The sequence below is a fragment of the Suncus etruscus genome, chromosome 3 (assembly GCF_024139225.1).
Source record: "Suncus etruscus isolate mSunEtr1 chromosome 3, mSunEtr1.pri.cur, whole genome shotgun sequence".
NCBI classification, from domain to species: Eukaryota; Metazoa; Chordata; class Mammalia; order Eulipotyphla; family Soricidae; genus Suncus; species Suncus etruscus.
Window position 1 is genome coordinate 163,475,483 of NC_064850.1, and position 13,217 is coordinate 163,488,699.

Consider the following 13,217-nt stretch of genomic DNA (forward strand, 5'->3'; position numbering starts at 1 on the left):
GTTGCTGTAACATTTTTTCCCTAGGTCTGTTTCTAGAATACTTCATTAGGCTCAGATACCAGATTGCTTGGCTTGTTCTACAGGAACCTTGCACATGTTCTGTTTTATATTTTATTAGCATTATTTTACTGTCTTTTGAACTTTGTTAAAGGAATCCTCAAAGAGAAATGATAAGGAGTCAGAGCAGTGGTGCAAGCGGTAAGGCGTCTGCCTTGCAAGCACTAGCCTAGGCATCCTATATGGTCCCCCAAGCCAGGAGTGATTTCTGAGTGCATAGACAGGAGTAAGTCCTGAGTGTCACCGGTATGTCCCCCCACCAAAGAAATTATAACAGAAAGTAATCATCCTGGTCAATTCTGAGCCTTCTATTTTGAGGGACCCAGCACGAAATGTATCACAAGACTGGTTCTTACCAGTACAAGGCAGGCATCCTAAGTTATTCAGTAACCAAGAGTTACTCAGAATAGTTCATATGTTGTTGGCATTCCAGAAATATAAATTTGGTGATCTAGAATCCTTTTGCATAGGACAAGAATGTTCATTAGAATAAAAAAAAAAAAAAGAATAGGTAAGCATGTAGGTTCCAATCAGAATGGCAGAAAGGCAGATTGCCCAGGTTTTGAGAATGTCAAAATTAGGATATGGGATCAATTGGAAGAGTAATAAGTTTCTTAAAAAAAAAAAAAAAAAGAACGTCATATATAATTGTTAGAACAGGAACTTTTTGGGGGCCAGAGAGATATCACAGCAGTAGAGCATTTGCCTTGAAGGCAGAAGGACGGTGGTTCGAATCCCAGCATCCCATATGGTCCCCCAAGCCTGCCAGGAGCGATTTCTGAGCGTAGAGCCTGAAGTAACCCCTGAGTGCTGCTGAGTGTGCCCCAAAAACAAAAAACAAAAAAAAAGAACATTTTTTTTATAAAGTTCTTTCAAATATTGGTAAGAAATTCAATAGGTATTTGCTATGGGCACTGTATGTGTATATTAGTTTATTTCTCAAGAATGACTAGTTGTGCAAATGAGGAAATAAAGGCTTTTGGATCCTGGGGTTTTATAGCTAGAAAGTAGTGAGGTTAGTCTATACTTAGACATAACTCAGATTCCTTCTGTGAAACCACTTCTATTTCCCCAGGGAAAGGGCCCAATTGCAGGACAGTGAGAAGGGTAGGATTTAAATGGCAAATTAGAAAAGAATAAATGCAAATGGACAATAAATGTTTGGCCTTGCTAGAATTAAAAAATTTCATTAAGGGTCGGAGCAGTGGTCTAAGCACTAAGGCCTTGCCTTGCCTAACCTAGGACAGATCATGGTTCGACCCCCAGCATCCATACAGTCCCCCTAGCCAGGAGTGATTTCTGAGCACATAACCAGGAGTAATCCTTGAGTGTCACCGGGTGTGCGCCCCCCCCAAAAAAAAGAACCCTGAAATTTTATTAAAGCAAGAGTTGTGATGGAATTTTTTCTTCCTCATCAAACTTATGAAGATTCAGGGAATGGGGACTCGAATGCTGCTGAGAAATGAATAATTAGTCATCAATATCAGAAGCTTTTAGTAATATCTTTTCAATTTGAGGTTATCAGGACACTGGGTAGTTTACATGCTTTACCTAAATGAAGCTCTGGTTTCAACCATGTCCTACACACACTAAGTAAAATTATGCCTAAATACATATGCTTCAGAAGTCATTTGTGAAATATTAAATGCTAGTAAAATGTTGACTAATTTAGAAATAGCAAAGCAGGGCCCGGAGAGATAGCACAGCGGCGTTTGCCTTGCAAGCAGCCGATCCAGGACCAAAGGTGGTTGGTTTGAATCCCGGTGTCCCATATGGTCCCCCGTGCGTGCCAGGAGCTATTTCTGAACAGACAGCCAGGAGTAACCCCTGAGCAATGCCGGGTGTGTCCCAAAAACCAAAAAAAAAAAAAAAAAGTAGCAAAGCATATTTTGTTCAGTAAAATATGTATAAGTGATTATGTAAAGTATGTTTATGCATTAAAATATTGGAAATGTAAAATCTAAAATTGCAATACTATTTACTCATTTTTCTAGGCTTCAGAAAACTAAGTTCAGATATGATCAGAAAGTTGAAGCAAATCTAATATTGCTCCTTCCAGATCCTTTTGTGAATTCCTTTGACTCTTATTCCAGAATGAATTCTCAGAATATGCTGATCAGAATAATTTCCCATGCACTAGAGGCTAACCTAGAGGCCATTTCTGAAAAATTGGAAGAATGAACATCTCAGGCAAAACACACTTAAGCACACCTACTCTCCCCAAGCCCCTTGAGGTACTCTAGTACCAAATATTGCTCCTCAATAATTTTATCACTCATAGGCCCCTTATTGGCTGGCACAGATGATTGAGGAATTAAGGAGAGGAAACTATGGCAGTCTCTCAGGCTCTTTCCACAGAGTTGAAGGGTTCTGATTCTGGTGGACACAGGGTATCTATAGATATCCTTATTATTCTTGTTCTTATGTCTGTGATCTTTGTCAAACATGATGCAGCTACAGATATCCCCTCAGTATAATGGCATGAAATCCCAGGGAATCAGTTTTTGATTTAAAAAATAAAGGCTTCAGAACACCGCTGTCCCAATTTTTACAAAATGCTCCCATTTTTTCCTAAATCTCTATGATGATATGCTCCCCATCACTGAATTTCAAGGCAAAGCTTGAAAATCGAAGTATTACATCTTGCATTTACATTTTGATAAGTATATATTCAAAACATTAATGTTTAACATAGGCTTCTAAAATAGTTTGCCAAATGATTTTTACCAAAAATATTAAGGCACAGCAAACTAGGAAGTACTTTAAAATATCTCTGGATGTGGAATTGTGGGTGACGTAAAATTTTCACTTTGTAAAATTTGTAAGAAGAAAATAGCTGTTAAATGATATACAGAATCATGTGCTTGTCACCTAACCAGTTGAAGTCTTACTTAGGTTCTTGTAGACATCAGTGATAATTACACCACTTTAGGACACAAAAACTGCCCCTACACATCACCTCATCTCTTATATATCAAGTGTTTCTCAGACTATCTGACATATCAATATTTTATAGAGGAATTAAGCTTTTTCTTAAGTATCATGTAAGATAATGTCCAGCAACTAACTGTGGGGTATTAAAATTATTAAAAATAACAGAGAAGTCAAGTTCTACAGAATCAGAGAAAATCAGCATTCACTGCTGACCATCTGTAATCCTGGTAATGTAGGGGAAGTACAGTGAGGAATAGTGGACCCTATAAAGGCAGACCCCCCCCAATTCCTGAGATCCAGTTGGCCCCCAGTTTCCTAGAACTCAGGTTCATAAGGCACAAATGCCTGTTTCCACTGTCCTTACAATTTATTCTCTTGTACATACATGCCTTTCCTCATAAGACACCCCAGGGCAGGGTGGCGAACAAGTTCATCAAAAAGAGCCAAAATTTTAAACTGTGAGGTCAGAGAGCCACACCACACAGTGACCTACCAAAACAGATAAACACACAAAAGCATCTAATTTTAACAATAATCTATGAAACACATATTGCATTTTGCCATTTTGAGTGAGGGTCTAAATCCTGCAGTGATGGTGAGGGTGTGCTGCGTCCTCCACACTAAGAACTAATGGCAAGATGTGACACAGGGTCCCCCGCTCGCTGGCCCATGCAGTTGTTTCCGACGGATGGGAGATGGGACTACGTGCTTGGAGATCTCTCCTCAGAGGTCCCTCCTCAGAAGCAGCAGAACAAAATTCAAACTTGGCAAAGAGCCACAGTAGACAAAATCATGATAAGAGGCTAAGAGTCGCATTCATTTTGGCCGGGAACCGCATGCAGCTCAAGAGCCGCGTATTCGCCACCCCTGCCCCAGAGTCTTTAATCAATAATTCTCTTGAGTACTTCATGGCTTCAAGTCACTTTTGAATTGGAAAGGCTATCCATCTCAGCGATTTTGAGAAATGAGGCTGGTGAGGCCACACCCAGCATTGCTCACAGGTTCTAGCTCTACTCAGGGATTATTATTAATGTTGGTCAGGGACCATATTTAAGTGTTGGGAATTGACCCAGGGTGGGCCACATGCAAAGCTAGTGCCTTAAACTATGGACTATCATTCCAAAAATTCAATTATAAGAGAAGAATCAACATGTTCATGGTACTGAGCAGGGTCTATGAAAACCAATATTAAAGGAGAATCCGACGGAGTCTTAGTGCCTTCATTTATAGGACCATGAGGTTCCCGCTTTCCCCATGAAAGTTTCTGCTTTCGCTAAAACTGCTTCTGTACGAGGGAGGGACTTCAGAGCATAAAAACCGGCTAACCTTTGCAAAAGCTGGCTCCCTGTGTGTGACACCAGGCGGGGAAAATCCGCGAAAGTACACCGGCCCAGTGGGGCTCAGCTGTGAAAGACTGTGAGTGTGACCTGTCTATGTCTGTCTACTGTCCTCTTGCGTGAAACTCTTGCGAGTGGGGCAAAAAGAGCCTCCAGAAACCTCGCTCGCCCAGACGCCATTTTCTGGGAGGGACTTCAGAGCATAAAAACCGGCTAACCTTTGCAAAAGCTGGCTCCCTGTGTGTGACACCAGGCGGGGAAAATCCGCGAAAGTACACCGGCCCAGTGGGGCTCAGCTGTGAAAGACTGTGAGTGTGACCTGTCTATGTCTGTCTACTGTCCTCTTGCGTGAAACTCTTGCGAGTGGGGCAAAAAGAGCCTCCAGAAACCTCGCTCGCCCAGACGCCATTTTCAGGGAGGGACTTCAGAGCATAAAAACCGGCTAACCTTTGCAAAAGCTGGCTCCCTGTGTGTGACACCAGGCGGGGAAAATCCGCGAAAGTACACCGGCCCAGTGGGGCTCAGCTGTGAAAGACTGTGAGTGTGACCTGTCTATGTCTGTCTACTGTCCTCTTGCGTGAAACTCTTGCGAGTGGGGCAAAAAGAGCCTCCAGAAACCTCGCTCGCCCAGACGCCATTTTCTGGGAGGGACTTCAGAGCATAAAAACCGGCTAACCTTTGCAAAAGCTGGCTCCCTGTGTGTGACACCAGGCGGGGAAAATCCGCGAAAGTACACCGGCCCAGTGGGGCTCAGCTGTGAAAGACTGTGAGTGTGACCTGTCTATGTCTGTCTACTGTCCTCTTGCGTGAAACTCTTGCGAGTGGGGCAAAAAGAGCCTCCAGAAACCTCGCTCGCCCAGACGCCATTTTCTGGGAGGGACTTCAGAGCATAAAAACCGGCTAACCTTTGCAAAAGCTGGCTCCCTGTGTGTGACACCAGGCGGGGAAAATCCGCGAAAGTACACCGGCCCAGTGGGGCTCAGCTGTGAAAGACTGTGAGTGTGACCTGTCTATGTCTGTCTACTGTCCTCTTGCGTGAAACTCTTGCGAGTGGGGCAAAAAGAGCCTCCAGAAACCTCGCTCGCCCAGACGCCATTTTCAGGGAGGGACTTCAGAGCATAAAAACCGGCTAACCTTTTTAACCGGCTAACCTTTGCTCCGCTTCGCTACGCGGCCGTGCACTCTTTCTAAGGAAAGAACTCCATTGCAACAAGAAGTAAAAATCACACTAAGAACGGCGCTATATCATAGAAGCAAACATTTCTCTCTGGACTGTCTTCTCTGTTGCATGCTCGGGCCTAAGATTTGACCCAGTGTGAGGCTTCATCCACGGAGGACTCCCCTCCCTTAGAGGCAAGTCAGCCCATCCAGAAAGGGAGGAGCCAGAGGAGTGTGCTGCCTACATCATATAGACAATGAATACCACTACAACACGTAGAAAAACCCACAACAAGTGTGACAATGGGGAAACAACGCAGGCCAGCATCAGACATAGAGAATGAAGATGACAATTCTGAGGACCAGATAATGACTGAACAACTAATCAATCTCTCAGATAAGGACTTTAGACTAGCAATATGGAAGGTGCTCAACAGACTCCAAGAAACCATGGATCGAGTTGAACAGAACACTAATAAGAACCAAGAAAATATGAAGGCAGAAATGACAAAACTCCAAACTGAAATAACATGTCAACTAACAGGACTGAAAAAGTCAGTAAACGAAGTGAATGACAAAATGGATAAGCTCTGGGACAGGGTATCAGAAGCTGAGAATAGACTTGGTGCTGTGGAAGATGAGATACATAACAATTCCATACAGCAGGAGAGATTGGACAAAAAACTTAAAGCAAATGAGCAGACAATGGAAAAATTAGTCAAAGAATGGGAACAGACGAAAATAGAAGTCTATGATAAGATCAACAGAAACAACTTAAGAATCATTGGAGTCCCAGAGACCCAGGAAGAAAATTTCCAGGAAGAATCAATGGTCAAGAACATCATTAAAGAGAAACTTCCAGAGCTAAAGAATATATGTGATCAAATCCTGCATGCCCGAAGAGTACCAACCAAAAGAGACCCCAGAAAAACCACCCCAAGACACATCCTAGTCACAATGACAAATCCCACAGATAGAGACAGAATTCTGAAAACAGCAAGATCAAAAGGGGAAATCATGTTCAAGCAAGCTTCCCTGAGATTTACAGCAGACCTGTCACCAGAAACGCTCAATGCCAGAAAGCAGTGGTGGGATATTGTGACAAGACTGAATGAAATGAATGCTTCACCCAGAATACTATACCCAGCAAAACTCACTTTCCGGTTTGATGGAAGAATACATGGTTTCACAGACAAAAAGCAGCTCAGAAACTTCACAGACACAAAACCAGTCTTAAGAGAAAAACTGAAAGACCTAATCTAAGACAAGACTACCCAAAAGACACACCAAATTTTGAAATAAAGATGGCGTTAAATCCCAGGACAATTCTTTCTCTCAACGTCAATGGACTAAATGCACCAGTTAAGAGACACAGAGTGGCTAAATGGATCAAAAAACTCAATCCAACCTTCTGCTGCCTACAAGAAACACACCTGAATAGTCAGAACAAACATAGACTCAAAATAAAAGGCTGGAGAAAAGTTATCCAAGCAAACGACACCCATAAAAAAGCTGGAGTGGCCATACTAATATCAGATAATGCAAACTTTATACTCAGGAAGGTTGTAAGGGACAAAGACGGACATTTTATATTAATCAAGGGGTACGTAGAGCAGGAAGAATTCACTCTCCTAAACATATATGCACCGAATGAGGGGCCAGCAAAATATTTAATACAACTGTTGACAAATCTGAAAAATAATATCAACAACAACACAATAATTGTGGGGGACCTTAACACGGCTTTGTCAACACTGGACAGGTCAACCAGACTGAAACCCAACAAGAATATACTAGACCTGAGGAAAGAAATGGAAGAAAGAGGCCTAGTGGATATATATAGGACACTCCATCCCCAGAAACCTGGATACACATTCTTCTCCAATGTACATGGGACATTCTCCAGGATAGACTATATGCTGGCACATAAAACATATCTCCATAAGATCAAGAGGACAGAAATTTTGCAGACTACCTTCGCTGACCACAAGGCTCTGAAATTATTTGTGAACTCCAAAGGGACTCAGAAGAAACACTTTAACACCTGGAAGTTAAATAGCCTCATGCTCAATAACCAGTGGGTCCGAGATGAAATCAAGGAGGAAATAAAAAGGTTCCTGGAAACAAATGACAATAAAGACACAAACTCTCAGAACTTATGGGACACAGCAAAAGCAGTACTGAGAGGAAAATTTATAGCTTTGCAAGCACACATCAGGAAGGAAGAAGGAGCTTACCTGAGTAGCTTAATGACACAGCTAATAGAACTAGAAAATGCTCAACAAAGGACCCAAGAATAGGAAGACAGAAGGAAATAACAAAGCTGAGAGCAGAAATCAACGAAGTGGAAACTCAAAAAACAATCCGAAAGATCAACGAAAGCAGAAGTTGGTTCTTTGAAAAAATAAACAAGATTGATAGACCACTGGCAAACCTAACAAAGAAAGAGAGAGAGAGAAACTTGATAACTCGTATCAGGAATGAAAAAGGAGAGATCACTACTGATATGACAGAGATTCAAAGGGTAATCAGAAACTACTTTGAAAAACTCTACGCCACTAAAAATGAGAACCTGGAAGAAATGGATAAATTCTTGGACTCTTATAATCTTCCACGGTTGAAGGAAGAGGATGTAGCATATCTAAACACCCCCATCACCATTGATGAAATTAAAACAGTAATCAAATGTCTGCCGAAAAACAAAAGCCCAGGTCCAGATGGATTCACTAATGAATTCTATCAAACTTTCCAAGAGGAACTACTGCCAATCTTGGCAAGACTCTTTCATGAAATTGAACAAACAGAAACACTTCCAAATAGCTTTTATGAAGCCAACATCACCTTGATACCTAAACCAGACAGAGACGCTACCAAAAAAGAAAATTACAGACCAATATCACTGATGAATGCAGATGCAAAGATCCTCAACAAAATCCTGGCAAATAGGATTCAATGCCTCGTTAAGAAGATCATCCACTACGATCAAGTAGGTTTCATCCCAGGAATGCAAGGCTGGTTTAACATCCGTAAATCTATCAACATAATACACAACATCAATAACAAGAAAAATAAAAACCACATGATCATATCAATAGATGCAGAGAAAGCATTTGATAAGGTCCAACACCCATTCTTGATCAAAACTCTCAGCAAGATGGGAATGGAGGGAACCTTTCTCAATATAGTGAAGGCCATCTACCACAAGCCAGTGGCAAATATTATCCTCAATGGAGAAAAACTGAAAGCCTTCCCTCTAAATTCTGGCACAAGACAAGGCTGTCCTCTCTCACCACTCCTATTCAACATAGCACTGGAAGTACTTGCTATAGCGATTAGGCAAGAAAAGGATATCAAGGGAATCCAGATAGGAAAGGAAGAAGTCAAGCTCTCACTGTTTGCAGATGACATGATACTCTACTTAGAAAACCCTAAAGACTCTATCAAAAAGCTTCTAGAAACAATAGACTCATATAGCAAGGTGGCAGGCTACAAAATTAACACACAAAAATCAATGGCCTTTCTATATACCAATAGTAATAAGGATGAAATGGACATTAAGAAAACAACCCCATTCACAATAGTACCACACAAACTCAAATATCTTGGAATCAACTTGACTAAATATGTGAAGGACCTATACAAAGAAAACTATAAAACTCTGCTCCAAGAAATAAGAGAGGACACACGGAAATGGAAACACATACCCTGCTCATGGATTGGCAGGATTAACATCATCAAAATGTCAATACTCCCCAAGGCATTATACAGATTTAATGCCATCCCTCTAAAGATACCCATGACATTCTTCAAAGAAGTGGATCAGACACTTTTGAAATTCATTTGGAACAATAAACACCCTCGAATAGCTAAAGCAATCATTGGGAAAAAGAATATGGGAGGAATTACTTTTCCCAACTTTAAACTGTACTACAAAGCAACAGTTATCAAAACAGCATGGTATTGGAATAAGGATAGGTCCTCAGATCAGTGGAATAGGCTTGAATACTCAGAAAATGTTCCCCAGAGATACAACCATCTAATTTTTGATAAAGGAGCAGGAAATCCTAAATGGAGCAGGGAAAGCCTCTTCAACAAGTGGTGTTGGCACAATTGGATAGCCACTTGCAAAAAATTAAACTTAGACCCCCAGCTAACATCATGTACAAAGGTAAAATCCAAATGGATTAAAGACCTCGATATCAGCCCCAAAACCATAAGATATATAGAACAGCACATAGGCAAAACACTACAGGACATTACAGGCATCTTCAAGGAGGAAACTGCACTCTCCAAGCAAGTGAAAGCAGAGATTAACAGATGGGAATATATTAAGATGAGAAGCTTCTGCACCTCAAAGGAAATAGTGCCCAGGATACAAGAGCCACCCACTGAGTGGGAGAAACTATTCACCCAATACCCATCAGATAAGGGGCTAATCTCCAAAATATACAAGGCACTGACAGAACTTTACAAGAAAAAAACATCTAACCCCATCAAAAAATGGGGAGAAGAAATGAACAGACACTTTGACAAAGAAGAAATACGCATGGCCAAAAGACACATGAAAAAATGTTCCACATCACTAATCATCAGGGAGATGCAAATCAAAACAACGATGAGATACCACCTCACACCCCAGAGAATGGCACACATCACAAAGAATGAGAATAAACAGTGTTGGCGGGGATGTGGAGAGAAAGGAACTCTTATCCACTGCTGGTGGGAATGCTGTCTAGTTCAACCTTTATGGAAAGCGATATGGAGATTCCTCCAAAAACTGGAAATCGAGCTCCCATACGATCCAGCTATACTACTCCTAGGAATATACCCTAGGAACACAAAAATACAATACAAAAACCCCTTCCTTACACCTATATTCATTGCAGCTCTATTTACCATAGCAAGACTCTGGAAACAACCAAGATGCCCTTCAACAGACGAATGGCTAAAGAAACTGTGGTACATATACACAATGGAATATTATGCAGCTGTCAGGAGAGATGAAGTCATGAAATTTTCCTATACATGGATGTACATGGAATCTATTATGCTGAGTGAAATAAGTCAGAGAGAGAGAGAAAAACGCAGAATGGTCTCACTCATCTATGGGTTTTAAGAAAAATGAAAGACACCCTGGTAATAATAATTTTCAGACACAAAAGAGAAAAGAGCTGGAAGTTCCAGCTCACCTCAGGAAGCTCACCACAAAGAGTGATGAGTTTAGTTAGAGAAATAACTACATTTTGAACTGTCCTAATATTGAGAATGTATGAGGGAAATGTAGAGCCTGTTTAGGGTACAGGCGGGGGTTGGGTGGGGAGGAGGGAGATTTGGGACTTGGGTGATGGGAATGTTGCACTGGTGATGGGTGGTGTTCCTTTTATGACTGAAACCCAAACACAATCATGTATGTAATCAAGGTGTTTAAATAAAAAAAAAAATAAAAAAAAAATAAATTAAAAAAAAAAAAACTGCTTCTGTACATTGCCTTTGTTATCCTGTTAACTTGTGGGAATATGGCCTTCAGATAAGAGTTGGACACAAAGGGAAATACAAGACCTGGAACACAGCACCCACAACTGGAACACAGCAACCATGTCTGTGCACTCTGTTAAGGATAAGCCTTAACAGTTCATGATGCCTTGTAACATCTGAATTATGTATCTTGTGGCATTTGAATTGTGTATCCCTTTTATCTGCTTCCTGGGGCAGTACATTCAGCTCTGATGCATGTGATGGCTATATAAACTCTGAATCTCTTAGACTCGGGTTCTTTGACTGGAAGCCTGTTTCTAAATTGAAAGTCTTGGACCCTTAGCTAGGTAAGCAAATAAAACCCAGCTTTGTGACTTACATTGCCAGGTGGTCTCTTTTGGTGAAGTAAAATCCCAGGTAAAAGCTTACTGATTCAAATTATATCCATGAACCACTCTGGGGGGAATAACTCCAATAACCCTTTATTTTAGGTGGAGAGGAATAATTATAATGTGTTTTAGCCAATCAGGTTAGGATGAAAACAGGAAAAGTAGAAAAAACAGAAAGCAATCAGGTTAAGAGGAAAACATGATCCAATCAGATTAGGAGATAACAGGATAAGTGCTCTGTTAGGGAATTAAAAGATGTATACTGGGGCCGGCGAGGTGGCGCTAGAGGTAAGGTGTCTGCCTTACAAGCGCTAGCCAAGGAAAGGACCACGGTTCGATCCCCCGGTGTCCCATATGGTCCCCCCAAGCCAGGGGCAATTTCTGAGCACGTAGCCAGGAGTAACCCCTGAGCATCTAACGGGTGTGGCCCGAAAAACCAAAAAAAAAAATGTATACTTTTTTTAAAGGAAAAAAAAAGTATGTAGGCTCCATCTAGTGTAAAAACAGGATGTTTGCTCTGTCTAGGTCTGTGTGTAGCTATACTTATCCATAAAATTAAACTTATGAGTTCTCAAATGATGCCTATGGCCTGTAATGCCTCAATGTTTTCCTACATTCACTATATTCATAAGGATTCTCTCCTGTGTGGATTCTCAGGTGCTGGTTGTGGACTGGACTGTGATTTAAGAACTTTCCACACTCATTATATTATACTCATGAGAGTTCTCTCTGGTTTCTTTGATGCTCAGTGAGGAGAGATCTTTCTACCACATTGAATACAATAATATCCATTGTCTCCAGTGTGAATTTTTTATGCTGAATAAGGGTTGAACTTTGACTGAAAATTTCCCATATTCATAACATTTCTCTCCAGTGTGAATTCTCTGATGCCTGAGCTCTGAGCTGTTCCTAAAAGCTTTCCAAATCACAACATTCATAGGGTTTTTCATCACTATGAATTCTCTGATGTCTAACAAGGTTTAGGCTCAAAGTAAAGGCTTTGTCAAATTCTTTACACATGTAAGGTCTCTCTCCAGTATGAATTCTCTGATGTCTATTAAGCTTGGAACTCTGGCAAATGCTTTTCCACAATCATAACACTTGTACAGCATTCCCCAGAGTGAATGCTCTGCTTCGTATAACATTTAGATTTAGATTAAAACTCACTTTCATTACATTCAAGCACACTTTCTTCTGTGGATATGTTATTGCAGGTTGTCATACTAAAATGCTTTTCTTGAGAAGAAAGCTGACTCATTTTGATCCTTTCAGCATTTAATTTCAGCTGCTCCAACTTGTTCAAACATCCTGAAGCGTCTTCATCTACATAAATTATTTCAGAGGATATCATGGCTGCTGATACCACACATTCAATAATTTCCTGCTTTGCCGTCAATACTTTGTTAGTTACCAACTTGACACCTGAAATGTGAGCCGAAAATTCAAGTGTCACTTTTTCTCTTTGTTGGATACAAAGGAATCAAAAGAAAGTAACAAAACAGATAAAATAGGTATTTTAAGAGATAAGAGATTCTGATAAGAGATTCTTAGGGTATACCCATAAAAGGGTTGTGCTCCTTTAAAATGGCCACCTGGTTAACTGTTATTAGCTGACAGTTACCAGAGTTATATAAAAGCCCCCACCTCAAGTGTGTACCTGTGAGTTGCTGTGGACTGTTGGAGCTGGAGTCCATGAGCTACTGGCTGGTAGATTGTTACTGGCTCCTGTTTTATACACTTTGGCTGCCTTTTCCCAGATGGCTTTAACCTGTTGCTTCTGTTTCTCCTGCCTATTCCTCTTACCTGGCTCTTTATCTGACATATTCCTGGTCCTAAACCCAGATCACTCTCCCTCTCCCTCTCTCTC

At 41.0% G+C, this 13,217-nt stretch overlaps 1 pseudogene; it reads right to left on the bottom strand.

Annotated features, from left to right (window-relative positions):
• Nucleotides 1-11,932: 11,932 nt before the first annotated feature.
• Nucleotides 11,933-13,044, bottom strand: LOC126004509 (zinc finger and SCAN domain-containing protein 30-like; annotated as a pseudogene).
• Between the last annotated feature and the right edge of the window lie 173 nt (nt 13,045-13,217).